General features: G+C 43.9%; 1 protein-coding gene across 9 annotated transcripts in view; it reads left to right on the top strand.

The window, feature by feature from the left end:
* Positions 1 to 12,163, top strand: part of LRRC4C (leucine rich repeat containing 4C) — a 637,988-nt gene that overhangs the window by 386,042 nt on the left and 239,783 nt on the right. For 2 of the 9 annotated variants that reach the window (XM_061613157.1, XM_061613156.1), the window contains exon 1: positions 4,685 to 5,491. The exons of 4 other annotated variants lie outside the window; for them this stretch is intronic. The gene's annotated coding sequence lies outside the window, so the exon portion shown is untranslated. Of the gene's footprint in view, positions 1 to 4,684; positions 5,492 to 6,421; positions 6,621 to 9,566; positions 9,639 to 12,163 lie in introns of those variants that run through there. 3 more of the 9 variants (XM_061613161.1, XM_061613162.1, XM_061613164.1) reach the window with 3 other exon arrangements.

The following is a 12,163-nucleotide window of genomic DNA, read 5'->3' as shown; positions in this document are numbered from 1 at the left end:
CAATTCCAAAGTGCTGTGCACAAAAGCACTGTAGGGAAAAATGTCCCACATGCATTTCAAAGGCACCATGTGCACATGCCCCAAGCCTGAGATTCAGGCAATGATGTTCTTTGGATCAGGAGGGTATGTTGGAGCCCAATAGAGAAGCCTGTAGGGGTAGCGAGTCATAGGTCATCAGCTGACTAACTTCTTGGGGGAGGGGTTTGATGACAGGGCCACTGACAGATGGATTGAAAGAGTTCATTTCTATGAGGCCCAGTGGGGGGAGACTCTTAGCTTTCATTTATTTAAAACGTAAATTCCTAAGTGCTGTGGAACAAAAGTTATACACCAAAATGTGAGCTCCTCCCCCCAATATCTGTGAAATGAGCTAGTCAGCTGTTCCAATCCCTGCTCTTTCAGGTTTTTAGCCAATGAGTGAAGTCAAAGCTGTGACTGACAAGGGATTTGTTGAACACTAGGCAATAGCTAGAAATCACTGCAAACACTGAGAAAAGCTGCATACATGTGCATACATGATATATCTGCACTTCACTGTTCTTCTTATGTCTTCCCCCCCCCCCATTAATTTTGCAGCAACCCTGTGAGGTGGGTTAAACTGAGAGTTCATTCAGTCAAGCTGCACACATTTTTTGTTTTAGCTGCTCCTATCTTTTTAATAGTATTTTACTGTTTAGAAGTTATTTAATAATTCTATTATTATGGTTTTTGAACTTTTATAACAGTTGTAAAATGCCTTGTGAGGGCAGGATCTCTGAAAATCTGTTAAATAAATACATCTTAAAACAATACCGTGGATTCAAAATAACTGCATAAGCAGCAGCTATCATAAGCAGCAGCTATTGCCATTAGGTTACCGGAAGGAGGATGGGAATATAGGGGGTCCAATCGAAGCATATGGAAAGCTTGGGCTCTCACTTAATATTAAAAAAACCAAAATGTTTCATCAACAGGTGCAAACTAGTCCCTCTGTAGCACCATCAATCCAGCTTAATGGTGTGACGCTGGAGAATGTTGATCACTTCCCCTATCTTGGCAGCCATCTCTCTGTAAAAACTGATATCGGTGCTGAAATTCAACATTGTCTGAGCTCTGCACGTGCCACATTCTCCTGAATGAAGCACAGAGTGTTCGAGGATCGGGATATTCTCAGGGTGACCAAAATGCTTATTTACAAAGCCATTGTACTACCGACCTTACTGTTAGCCTGTGAAACATGGACCATTTATAAACGCCACTCCCAACTTCTTGAAAGATTTCACCAATGCCGCCTCCAGAAAATTCTGCAAATTACTTGGGAAGACAGATGGACTAATGTTAGCATTTTGGAAGAAGCAACGACTACCAGTGTTGAAACAATGATCCTTCAACATAATCTTTGCTGGACCAGCCATGTGGTTCGACTGCCTGATCACCGTCTTCCAAAGCAGCTACTTTACTCCTAACTTAAGGATGGAAAACGGAATATCGGTGGACAGCAAAAGAGGTTTAAAGATGTTCTTAAAGTGAATCTAAAAAAATGTAACATGAACATCGAGAAGTGGGAAGGTCAGTTATTATCAAAGTTGCTGTGGACTTCGAAGAAGCATGAATACAGGGCAAACGGGACAAATGACCTAAGCGGAAGGCACATCAAGCAAATCCTCATCATGACCATCTTCTATCTAGAAATCTATGTCCTCACTGTGGGAGGCTGTGCGGATCCAGAATTGGTCTCCACAGTCACTTATGGACCCACTGTTAAAGACCTTATCTTGGAAGACAATCGTACTCAGCCACGAGTGATTGCCAATGGAATGGAACCAGGCCCAGGAAATAGTATTGGCTCCCCTGGGTGATGATGATGTTGATAATAATGATGATGTCCAACCTCTTTTTGGTTTACAAAAATAAAATGTAGTCTGAGCACTTAAAACTGTACTCCTGGATCAATTTTTGTTAGCTTTTTTTTTTTGCCATCATATTACATTGGCTGAGGGAAAACAAAACATCCCACATATGCCATTCAGTCCATTCTCCAGAAAGAAAACTATAGTAAGCTGTATTTAGGGGCAGTGAGGGCAGCAGGTTCATAGCTTGGGGGTTCTCCTAGAACCATATCTGTCACTTGAGGTTCAGGTAGCCTCGGTGGCACGGAGTGCCTTTTACCAACTTCTGTTGGTGGCCCAGCTGCGCCCCTATCTGGACAGGGATAACCTGGCTTCAGTTGTCCATGCTCTGGTAACCTCCAGGTTAGTTTACTGCAATGCAGCTATACATGGGGCTGCTTTTGAAGACGGTTTGGAAACTGCAGCATGTGCAAAATGCAGCAGCCAGATTGGTAACAAGGACTGGCACCAACACTGTTATCTTTTCGGCGCCAGGTCAAGACTTTCCTCTTCTCCCAGGCATTTTAGCATGTCTTTTTAAATTGTTTTAAATTTTTAAATTGTGTTTTAAATGGTTTTTAAAAGATATGTTTAAATTTGTGTATTTGTTTTTAATGTTTTTAATTGTTGTAAACTGCCCAGAGAGCTTCGGCTATGAGGCAGTATATAGATAGATAGATAGATAGATAGATAGATGATAGTATGTGGCTGAAATTTTGGAAAATTGTGCACTACTTTGCAGGTGACAATGTCTGATAACAGGAATAGGGAAACTGTGGCCCTCCAGATGTTGTTGGCCTACAACTAACAACAACCCTGAGGCTGATGGGAGCTGAAGTGTTCCAGAAGTTTCTGTCCTAGAAGGACAATATTGTAGGTATACTTCTGTGTAAATTCTGCAATGAAAAGTGCACTAGGATGCAAGTGTACTTCAAGGTCTGGGTTGGAGCAAATCCCTTCTTGCCCTTCTTTATTGGCCATGCTCCACCACTGAACTTCCACTAACCTTCCTGGAGTTGAGGAACTTTAAAGAGATTATGGCTTGCCAGGTTAGTTGTATGTATGTATTTATTGCTATGCTGGGTAGAGATGGGTATGAAACCACTGTGACATAATGAGACTTACCATTGCTGTGATCTTGTGTGCATTTACTTGAAAGTAACTCCCACTGAAGAAAATGAGTCTGGCATCTGAGTAAACTTGCACAATATAGTGCTGTAAATATCTCAACATTTTATGTAGAGGGGAAAAAATATCTCCCAGGCAAGCATGAGCATGCCTTATGCACTCTACTTTCCCTTGGCTAATTTTTCCCCTTTGCCTTCTGTGGCAAGGCGTGCACCTGTGAACACTGCAGGCAGGCTTTTAAGAAAATGAGTTTTGACATTCCGTTCCTCAAGATGAGCCCTTGCTTTTCAATTACTCCTTCCTCACTTCGCAAGTTTTTCCAGGTGAACAGATTCAAGGCTGTTTCGCAGCTGTCCGCCGGGTGGCAGCCGTGCCCTATCACAGAGGCGCCTTTTGTCCTGACATCAAGTGTTAATGCAATTGACCAATCAGTGCTAAGATGATGGGAGGTAATTGGGTAATTGTATTTTACTGATCACAAGCAGGAAAGGGGGAAGAGATGAAGACAGAAAGGAGGAAAGATTGTAGGCAATAAGGCTGGCCCGGAGTGTCGTTATATAGAGGAAAATACGAGAGCGAGAGCGAGAGGGTTTCTTAGTTATTTCCCTCCCCAAAGCGGAGGGAGAGTTCAAGCCGAAGCTGATGGCCGAGAGAAAAAGGTTGCCGCTGCGCGAAGAGCTGTGCAGTTCTGGAACGAAATGATAGAAAGGTGAAAGGAGCCGCGTCCGATCTCCTCGGAACGTGCCGTCAAGGAGGCGGGGAGGGAAACTGACATGTGGTGGAAGACGAGGAAAGCCGCCAAGCGGTGCTGTGCCGGAGCAGAGTCCAACTTGGAGATCTAGAGCAGGCAGCAGATCGCGCTTTCTTTCTTTCTTGCTGCTGCTGCTGCTGCTGCTGTGAAATTCCAATCGGAGGAGGGGGAATGGAGGGTGCCCAGGAGTGCCACCCCCTCCCATCGTGGTCATAATCGCCACCCCCACTTTATTTTAAGGGTGTTTGGCGGGCGGGCGGGGGCACGCGCCTCTGTTTTCCCGTGTTCCAAAGAACAAGTTGATCCGTATCGGCGGTCCTGAAAGGCTGGCTGCAAAGATGGAGAGGAAGGCGGACTGAAGAGTAGGGGAAGCCTCGGGCTGGCGAACTTCACAGCGAAGAGGCCCATCGCGCCTCCCCAGGGAGAACGGCGTGCCCGGGGGGCGGGCGGGGGTTGAACGCCGGAAGGATTTTGAAGAAAATAAATAAGTCAATAAACAACATGCGAGGAGCAAACGAAGAGGGATATTAAAAGCCACCCATTTTTAACTGTGTATGTGTGTGGTTTAAAAAATGATGGATTGGTTCTTGACAGCTTGTGCGAATCTTATTTGTTTTCTCCCGCCGCCGCCACCATCAGCATCACTTTGCGTTTGACGTGAGATTCTGAGGGGGGGGGCAATGCAGAGGAGTTGGAGGAAAGGCGAAACGCTACAATAACGTGGAGAGTTTTGCAAGGAGAAGACGGGGAAGCTTCGGGTGGCTGGCTCCTGGCTGAAATCAAAAATCCGATTGCGCACTAGGTTGTGATTGGAAATCTAATCAGATCCTTGAATCGACGAGTGGGGGGGTGGAGAGAGAGCAGCGCGGGGGGGAGAGAAGAGCCCTAAAGTTGGTGTTTCCGAGAAAAAAAAATATTTCAGATGTTAAAAGGCGACGAACCTTGGTGGAGGGAGGAGGGGACAATAAAGGATGGGAGACCTTGGGAACCCCCGGTCTCACGCGGAAGCACAGGGATGGCTCTAACGGATAGCGCCGGAGCGGCGAAGGAAGCGCTTGGCGAGAGCTCGATCTTCGCAGACATAACAAAACGGGCCGATTAAACAAAACCGCGTCGTTCAGAGAGCGGGGGAAATAACTCACAGAAGCAAACGGCCGCACTCTCTCACACACCCCCCCCGAAGGTGGTTGAGTCTCGGAAGAAAGAAGAGGGGTGGGCAGGCGGAGGATCCCGCGTCTGAGGAGAAGAGCCAGGCGGGAATGAAAAGTTTCTCCCAGGAGGAAGCCTCCCTGTGGCGCGCCGAGAGATCTGTCCTTCTGTATGTTCCGAAGAGGAGGGGAGGGGGGGAGCCAGCTCTCCCGCTCTGGCCCCCGGCGAAGAAAGAAGTTGATAGACCCAGGGGCGTTTGAAGCAGCCACGTCCTTAAGAGAGCAACGCGGGGAGCGGTACCATGTAAAGGAAGGGGCAGGGGACGTCCGCCGAATGGGAGTGGATTGCATTGGAGCCCGCTGGGACTGAACTAGATGGAAAACTGCCGATGGATATTGAATTTCCTTTCGTTTTTCTTTTCTGTCAAATTGGATTTGTTGCCGAAATGATGTAGTTTTGCCTTCCGTGGTCTTCTCTGTCCCCCCCCCCTTGGTTTTTTTCTTTCTTTTTTCTTATTTTCCTTCGGAATTTCGTTCTGGATATTCTTCTTCTCCTCCTCCTCCTCCTCCTCCTCCGGGGCGATATCTCAAAGACAGTGAGTGCCATTTTTCGTTTTACTTCCCACGGCTCGTTGCCTGCCGTGAAACGCATGTGATGGAGTTTGAACTGGTTTTGCGGGGGGGGGATGATGGAAGGGAGGATCGTGCTAACCTCATCTTAGCTCCAACGCTATGCAAAGGATGGAGGGGGGGTTGGGGAGGGGGTAACAAGCGAGCTTTGCTCCAACGTCGCAGCTGTAGAGGATGCCTGAGCTTTTGCGTTTGTTCTCCAGCGAAGAGGTCTGCCTTCCGAAAGCCCCTGCAGTGTGTGACGGTTGTGTTGCCTGATTCACCAGCTGGCCTGAGGGCTGCTGGATCCATCACGACAGCCTCAGGAGTTGGATGTACATAGACTCGGGGGGGGGAGGGAGGGACAGAGGGAGAATTGGAAAGAAGGGATCCGGTTTAAATTTCATCATCCGAGCAGATCTTGCAGGGCGACGACCTGGGGCATTAACGAGGAAATATGACGATAAGGCCAGCGGGTGTTGAGGGGACGTTGTTGGGAGGCGGACAGCGGCGGTACTTTTGGCATCCCATGGCTAAAGAAGGCGTCGGAAGGAAATCATTCTCCTGAAAGAGAACTTAGAGAGCTGGCCTTAAGCTCCACAAAGACCCCCCCCATCTCTTAGCCCCCTTTGCTGTGGTTTGATGGGTAAATCCTTCCATGTTCCTTTAGGGCATGCCTTTGGCAGCGAGATTAACTGGGTCCATCAGTAGAGACGTCACTATCTGGTCTCAGCTACTAGTCGAAAATCCCTGATTGTTTGTAGATTATTCAGTTTTCCCTGTAAAGTATACTTCTAGCATTGAATTCAGTGGGCCCTTAGGATTCTGGTTTAGGAGTGGAGGGTGGCAAGCGTGTGCACTCAGAAATAAGCCCTACTGTGTTTAAGGGTTACTTGCTCCCAAGTAAGTGTGTATAGGATTGCAGCTCCCCTTATGCCAATGCCATTAGCACCCTGACAGGTCTTCACAGTCCCTCTGTGAGGGAGGCAGTAAGTGTAGGCCCATTTTTATGGTGGGGAAACTGAGGCTGAAAAGCACTGACATGTCTAAGGTCACTCAGAAAGTTGATGGCTGGATAGCCTGTCTACTTAAGGACACCAATTCTGTTCCAAAAAGGTAAGTTCTGATCTCTATAAGGATGTAGACTGTAGAGACTCAAAATGGGACAGGAGCAAGCAGGTAGCTGGATTTATGGCGGGACAGCATAGAGATGTTTGGGCCTGTTCTTTAGTGAAGGTCTCCCTCTCTTCTAGACTGGCTTACTCACCTGTGTGCACTGCTGCTTCCCTACTAAACATGCCTCCTCTTTTCACATGTGATTTCTACTACCATGTTTGTATTCATGAGCAGAGAATAATCCTGAAAGTCTACATTTTCAAATTTAGTTGCAAATCAAAACAATTTATGGGATCACAGCAGAGTGATCCTGTTGCAACGGGACTGAGTACACGTGTATGTGCGCACGCGCACACACACACACTCTTCAGTGAGAAAATGTTGTAATTGAGTGAACTGTCTCTCTCCTTCCTCCTGCCCTTGCATCTCAGTCCTCATTTTCTTTAGCTCTAAACTTACTGGAAAGTGAAAATCTTGATTATTGTTCTCCTCTTTTCTCTCTCATCTGGGCTGTGGCTTCAAAAGTTGCTTGACCACTCCTCTGCCCAGCAGCATAAACAGCAAACGTATTTCTGAGATAAACTTCCAATCACCCACTAGAAAGCTGAGGGATGTTGGTGGCCATCAGAGCATTTCTTTTTCACAGGCATCCCAGTGCTTTGGCTCAGGAGTCATGTCCCTTGCCTTGAGTGTTAGTTACTTAAAAAATATGTAAATGGACTGCCTTCAAGTCGATTCCAACTTATGGCGACCCTATGAATAAGGTTTTCATGAGGCTGAGAGGCAGTGACTGGCCCAAGGTCACCCAGTGAGCTTCATGGCTATGTGGGGATTCGAACCCTGGTCTCCCTAGCTGTAGTCCAATACCTTAACCACTACACCACGCTGTTAGTTACTTGAAAAGCAATAAACCTTTTACTCGGCTTCCAAGTGTTCCCATGGGATTTTTTTAAAATACACACATGGGTGGAATTGGGTCCTAATTCTACAATGCTTTTAACCAGATATAAAGGGAAAATGTCACTTCCATTCCTCACATTCTTTACAAATTTCCCTTAAGCAAACAAGTATATTTTCACACACATCTTTCTTGTTGGGACATGTAGGGGGTATTTGTCAATCTGTGACAGCTGATCATAGTGATTCCCCCTAATCCTCCTGATGAGTTTCTGTATATTCTGTCAGACATAGTTGTCCTATTATGGACAATTCTTGCATCAGCAGTGATAGAGCATGAAATGTGCTGGTGTTGAGCAAGTCATGAAAGGAGATAGAGAAGGCAAAGACAGCATGAAAAAACCAGTCCCCTTGCCACAGGATCTCTCTGCTGTGATCCCATAAATCAGAGATCATTAAGCAAAGCCACCATGTCATTTGACAGTAGGGTACTGCTATCACTGTGTCATGTTGGGCCAGAGAAGCTCCAAGGACACTTAAACACTGAAATGTCACCAAGGGGGAAAATGGTCACAGCCTGGGAATGCAACAGGAATAAACTTCAGTGCTGTGTAGAGGTGGCTGTGCACTTTCAGAGATGCTAAATGTAGTTTGTATGGGAGCTAAAACCATGTGGATCAGGCTGGAGTTGAGCACTCTCCATCTTGTAATGGGTGGCATCCAGGTGTGTGTTCCAGTATTGCTCATGGGGAATACCACCAGCAGCACTTAAAATACGCTCAAGAATCTTCCTTTCCCCCTTCCTTATTTTGAATGAGCAGCACTGATCCCATACTTGCCTGTGTGGAAATTTTATGTGGCTGACACTGTTTTCTATTGCTTGTGTCAGAATATAAGTGCAACATTCATCAGCATCTGATAATTAGCCAAGATGCCTTCCTATTTTTTTCAAGATAAAGGGGTAAGCAATTCTGTAATTACATCAGGCAGCTCGGAAAGTGACAGCCTGGAGTGTGTGAATAGGGAACAATTTTGTGTATAAAAAAAGAAATGCATGAATTGCTATTGAAATGGAACAAGTATAGGCTGTAAAAGGCTTGTTTCATTTGCTGTTCTTGGTCTTGGATGATCCAAGATTAGCTAATCTAAAAATTAAAATGATTCTTAACAGTCTGATAGTCTGTGATGCAAGACATTTCTCATAGGAATCTTGGAAGCAACAACTGCATGCTTAAGAGATGTATGTAGTTCCTATTGGGTGAAGGTTTGTCTTTCTTTTCTTTTTCTAAAGCCAGTGAAAAAAAACATCAGAACAGTAAGCTCTTGTATCTTGTGAATATTTAAGAAAGTTTCTTTTGCTTCCCCTTTCTCTCTCTGTAGTATATCTACATGTATATCATTTAAATATCTATGTTCTGATACTTTAGAGTGGGGGGGGCATGTGGATACCTTATAAAATCAACAGTTTAATTTGAGGTACCAGGGTCTTTAAACTCTTAATTTTGTTGCATAAAACCTGTTGGTATGAAAAAAGAGTGTGCATACAACAATGTGTGCAGATATTTACATGGATTATCAGGGTCTTAAAAGACTGTAACTTGAGTTTTCTTCTCTTGCTCGCTCTTTTAAAAAAGGGAATGTGGTGCTGAAAAAATTAAATATACTTTTTTGGGGGAGAATTAAACTATCTGCTGGGCATATCCAGTGAGAAAGTATAGTCTGAAGAAATGCAGTGGAAGATTCTGTCTTTCTACTAATGTGTCTGCACCCCTGGCTAAAGAGATTTTTGCTTCATTAATAAGAACAGCCAATAATGCAAAAGTCTGTAAGCAAGTTTTAATGTGGGCACCTTTTTAAAGATATGGGCAACTTTTAAAAGACCAACTCAATTTTTTTTTACAGAAACGACATTGCTAATTGATAATGGTGGTGTTTTACTTGCTATGGGGTGCTTGATCCTGCAAGCCATTATTTATAGCAATGGACCCTTTAGTGTGGACAGCCCATTTTGTCTTTAAACAGGATTTATTTCACTTGGCAAAAGGCTGAGAGATATGATGTTGGGCTGTGATTTATCTAAGCTTATAAAAAAGAAGCATCTCCTCCCCCCCTTTGAAAAAGGTAATAGTTGACTTTCCTAGACTGCTCAAAGGGCTGGAAAACGTATTTTGTGCACTGACTAGTAAATTTTCATAAAGAGTATTGCATAACCCTTATGCAACAGCAGAAAGGTTGTTTGTTAGCTTAGCTAATATATGATTGGTTGTTAATGTGGCAAATGTATATATACGATCCATTTGTATGGATTACAAGGAAGGGACTCTTAGAATGTTATTATAGGATAAAAATTGGATACACACACACATGCACGTGCGCATGCACGCACGCACGCGTGCACACACACACACACACACACTCGAAGGGGAGGGATTGTGTTTGGTATCCAAGGAAGCAAATACAGAAACCTGCAGAGTTTTTTGTGCATTGTATAAATGTTGCCATAGTGATATTTCAGGACATATTATGTGGTATTTTTGTTGTTGTTTCTCTAGAAGAGCTTATCTTCTTTCTCCCTTCTTCCTGTCTTTTTTAATCTGGTTCACAACAACAAATTTTTCTCCAGAACTTGGTACAAAAAGAGGAAAGAGAGGAGATGGCTTGGTCCCTATCTCAATCTGTTAATGTTCTAGCGTTGTAACTGGGAGCTCAAGTTTCTGAACAGAAGGGGAGTATGAGACACTTGCCTCTTGTTGAGACACTGAACATATTAGAGTATTTTGTATAGTAGTGGTATGTTAATTGAACCGCTCCAGGCGGCTGAAGTGTGGCTGTCGTTGACAATTAGAAACAACAGCAAACCTGCTAGGGTTGAATCTTTATGTTTGTAACTTCTGGGCAGCCTACAATACCTGTCAGGCTTAATGCAGATTCATAAACAATTATAAAAAGATCCTTCACGTGATTTTGCAACCCAATGAAAGAAACCATCATTTTTGGTTTGGGGAATGGAAAAGTCCATTTAACATTATGTGTGACCTTTTTTAAAAAAAATAGAGGTAAAATTAGTCTTTTTAAAAAATTGTATGTTCCTAGTTTAATCTGATAAACCCTAATCCATATAGCTACAAGAGATACAAAAGACAGGAAACAATGTTGCTTTGCCTTGAAAAACTACAGGGATTCATGGCCTGGACATAGCAGTTCAACAAATGGATCTCTCAGTATTTATCCTGCAGCAGTATCCCTACAGCCTGGTGTAACAGCTTAACTTTCAGAAGCCAGGAAACATATTAGTGGCACAGTGCGTTGGCAATTTAACACTATTTTCATCCCATAAAGCCTAAATATGTTAGGCAGGTTTTCCTCCCAATTTTTATTGTGCATAAGAATTGTTTGGGGACATCCCAAGATTCAGTTTGCATCTTCTTTCTTACACATTCCAAGAATATCTGTGAAAAAAGTTGATTTTGCACATCTTAGATGCTACACTGGAAACTAGAGAATCCCTCAGCAAGAGGAGCATATTGCTTAAGCAAAGACAGTTCTGTCCTCACTCTGCCCATATTCACAGGTGTCAAGGCTTGATCCAACACAGGGCTCCCTCATGTGTGATGCAATCAGTAGGGTCATCACCTCCAGGTGAGATGCAGAGACTCATTGATTCCATTGTCATGTCTGAGAGTGAGGAAACTGACATCAGGTGGTCCAAGAGCTTCATTTGGCTTCATGTAAGCTAGACTGGAAAACATTCAAAACTCATTGACCTGAATGCAATCTGCTAAAGTGATAATATTAGCAATGAGGCTCATGAGAGCCAAACTAAGAGGATTCTCCTGGCTTTTATTTTACTAGATATCTTAATGAAGCACTACTACTATTACTACTACTTTTGCCATAGCAATTGGAACCCCCCCTCTTACCCTGGACTGGTATAGCACTGTAATCAGATAGTTTTGGTTAGTTCATTGATTTGTTCCTCCCCCCCCTTTTTTTTCTTTTCTTTCTTTCCCCAGCATCATGTTGTTCAGAAGGGACTTCGTTCTATTTCTGCTGATATTTCTGGGAAACAAATTTTCAGCTAACTAGTTTGTTGCAGCCTTTCCTTATATAGGGAAGAGCTTATTTTATAATGAAGTTAGCATACAGATATGATAGAGGATATATATTCATCTTGTATGGGATGAAAAGGTTATCAGAAATTCAAGAACGCTTTGATAGGCAATGGTTCTTTATATTTCTATTTACAAATAGGCAAAAAAACCTTGCTCTTTAAGAACATATGCATAGCCAACAGATAAATTGGGCAGCTATGGTGAATGCATCAGGGAGCAAGAGACCTGACCTCCTCTCTGTATTGCACTGTCGTACACATTTGTCAAAATGCAAACACAATTTGGGTTGTTCTTTCACAGTCCAATCCACTTCCTGTGTAGTTTGGAAGAATTTGGTAGCATGTGCCTCTGAGCATATGGTGAGTGGTGGCAACACCTGCATTCATCCCAAATAACAGAAACAAAACATGTGCTGCTCTGTGCTGCTCTTTTGGATGGATGGATGGATGGATGGGTGGGTGGGTGGGTGGGTGGGGGCAGGGACACAGCAACAATATTAAGACAACTGATGTAGTTCAGATATTCACTTTAAAT

This window comes from Rhineura floridana, chromosome 2, assembly GCF_030035675.1.
Source record: "Rhineura floridana isolate rRhiFlo1 chromosome 2, rRhiFlo1.hap2, whole genome shotgun sequence".
In the NCBI taxonomy this organism is placed as follows: Eukaryota; Metazoa; Chordata; class Lepidosauria; order Squamata; family Rhineuridae; genus Rhineura; species Rhineura floridana.
The sequence above is the reverse complement of the archived record's forward strand: the minus strand, read 5'-3'. Positions and strand labels throughout refer to the sequence as shown.